General features: G+C 38.8%; 1 pseudogene; it reads left to right on the plus strand.

Moving 5' to 3' along the window:
* The first annotated feature begins 508 nt into the window (after positions 1–508).
* Positions 509–2,044, plus strand: LOC100386454 (putative ATP-dependent RNA helicase DDX6 pseudogene; annotated as a pseudogene).
* Positions 2,045–3,103: the final 1,059 nt, after the last annotated feature.

Consider the following 3,103-nt stretch of genomic DNA (forward strand, 5'->3'; position numbering starts at 1 on the left):
TGAAAGTAGTAGCATCAATAAAAAATAAAAAAATATTTTGTGGATTTAAAAAAAATTAAAACATTGATTAAAAGCATCAATTATTTAAATAATAGTAAAATTAGTAGACAACATATACAACTTAATCTATTTTACAATTTTTACATATGCTATTTAATACATTTATATGTAATTTACTGTATTAAAAATACAGTGCTAAATGAAAAGCAACTGAAAGAATTATGATCAAATGTGATAGTTAAGAATAAATATAGATCCTGAAACCTTCGAATCAACAATAAAGGACCAAGGTGCCCAGCAGGAGTGGCCTAATTGATTGACGTGAGCGAATTCAGATATAACTCAAGCTAGTTAGAGAGCTTGTTAAAAATGAAAAGTTGATTCCACACAAGAGGGCAAGTTACTGCTGTTTACCGTTCAGAGACTTACAGTTGCTTGCCTTCCTTGCAATAAAGAGCTCATTTATTGAGCAAGACTTATATTTATCTCTTCATTTTGGAGAGCCTAATAAGCTGTTATTACAGTTTCTCTACTGACATTCAAAAGTTTGAAATTTGAAAGACATCTTTGCAACTCAAACAGCATGAGCAGGACCAGAACAGAGAACGCTGTTGCAATGGCTAGGTCCAGTCAAAATGGTCAGCTGAGGGGCTCCATGAAATGCAATGTTGGCCCTGGAGGAGCGGGCACACAGACACAGCAACAGATGAACCAGCTGAGAAGAACACCAACGCAATCAATAATGGCACTCAGCAGCAAGCACAGGGTATGACCACCACTATTAAACCTGTTAATGACTGGAAAGACTTAAAAGTCCCACCAAAGCATCTAAGAATCAAAACTGTTTGAAATGGGAGTTACTGATGGGAATTTTTTAAGTGGGCTTGGAAAAGTCATCTCCTATTCAGGAGGAGAGCATTCCCATTGCTTTATCTGGTAGGGATATCTTAGCTAGAGCAAAAAATGGAACAGGCAAGAGCCATGCTTACCTCTTTTCCTTGCTTGAATGGCTAGACCTGAAGAAAGACAATATACAAGCAGTGGTGATTGTTCCCACTGGAGACCTTGCTCTACAGGTCAGTCAAATTTGCATCCATGACAGCAAACACGTGAGATGGGCCAAAGTGATTGTAATCACAGGGGGAACCAATTTAGGAGATGACACAATGAGGCTTGACGATACAATGCACGTGGTGATTGCTGCCCCTGGAGAATCCTGGATCTAATTAAGAAAGGAGTAGCAAAGGTTGAATGCTGACCAGATGATAGCATTGATTGAGCAGGCAGATAAGTTGCTGTCACAGGATTTTGTGCAGATAATGGAGTGTTTAATTCTCACAGTACCTAAAAACAGTCAGATTTTACTATATTCCACTACTTTCCCTCTTAATGTACAGAAGTTCATGAGTTCCCAACTGCAGAACCCTATGAGATTAATCTAATGGAGGAACTAACTGTGACGAGAGTAACCCAGTACTCTGCATGTGTAACTGAGCACCAAAAAGTACACTGCCTCAACCCACTTTTCTCCAGGCTTCAGATAAACCAGTCGATCATTTTCTGTAATTTCTCTCAGTGAGTTGAATTCCTAGCCAAGATTTCTCAACTGGGTTATTCTTGCTTCTATATCCATGCTAAAATGAGGCAGGAACATCAAAATCATGTGTTTCATGATTTCCCAAAATGGCTTATGCCACGATCTTGTTGGCACTGATCTGTTTACCCGAGGTATTTCTATGCAAGCTGTTACTGTGATAATAAACTTCGATTTCCCAAACCTGGCAAAGACCCATCTCCATTGTATTGGAAGATCAAGTTGCTTTGGTCATGTTTGCTCAGCTATCAACTTGATGACATATGATGATCACTTCAACCTAAAAAATACTAAGGAGCAGCTGGGAACAGAAATTAAACTTATTCCAAGCAACATTGACAAGAGCCTGTATGTGGCAGAATACCACAGCGAGCCTGTAGAAGATGAAAAACCTTAGCAAGCACGCTTTGACAAACTACAGAAGGCTCGTTTGGATCTGTGACGCATTGTTTTGGGGGGAATGTTCTCTTTATGGGCTTTTCATCTTTTATTTTGGAACTATGAAGACTTAAAACAGCTCAGACTTTTTTTTTTTTTTTTAACCGGTGATGAGAATAAAGACTGAAAAGAAGGAATGAATATATCTTTTTTTGTTCCACTTGTTTGTACTGTGCTGGGTGAAGATTAGTTGCACTAACTGCTGGTTTTTAAAAAATGCTTTCTGGGGAAAGGAGACAAAGAAGGAAAAGAAAGAAGGGGAGACCCTAAAAAGAGAAGAATCTTAATGAACACACAAGCTTGTCTATGATTTCAAAATTCTCCAACAGCTGACTCTCCATGCATTGCAACTTCTTCGATGACTCATCTGTTTTTTAAGCCTGAAGAGCTTATTAATTATTTGTGTGAAGTGCCGTATGCTGCAAGACTATTCAGAATATCATCTTTTAGATGCCCAAGGAATCAACAATAGTTACTCTTTCTTTCCTTTTTTCTTTCTTTTTCTGTTAAAAAAATGTTGTCTTTTCATTATAGTTTCAAGTTGAAGTCCCTTCCCTTTCTACCCAACTCAAGCCCAGGGCTGGAGAATGAAACTAATTAGTAATGGTAAACACAGTTTTCTTTTTCTTTATGTGGAGGAGTTGATATGCAACTGCAGTTCACCCCAACTGTATATACATGTATTTTTAAAACTCCCAAGTAAAAATTTCTCTAGGCTGAGTAGAGAGCCCCAAAGGAAAGAGCAGTCTATCATTTCAGGAACCATATTGAGGGAAGGTATTCTCTTTCCGGGTCCACAAGTTTTAAGGGCAAGAACTTCCTAGCACTATGCCCCACTCACATCTCTCTCCATCCTGCAGATTTAACACTTATGTTTGAATTTCACGGGTGCGGGAAGAAACTAAGAGTCAATCACTCCAGCAGAAGTTCTAAGGAATTTCTTTCATTGGCCCATGGTCTTAGAGAAGGTGAGGGTTCCTCCCGGGTTAAAAGTCCCCTTCTTTGACATGCCTTTGGACTCCATGTTTGGATCCCCTTCCACGAACACTCTCGTGCTCCTGGAAGCTTTTT

This window comes from Callithrix jacchus, chromosome 1, assembly GCF_049354715.1.
Source record: "Callithrix jacchus isolate 240 chromosome 1, calJac240_pri, whole genome shotgun sequence".
Lineage (NCBI taxonomy): Eukaryota > Metazoa > Chordata > Mammalia > Primates > Cebidae > Callithrix > Callithrix jacchus.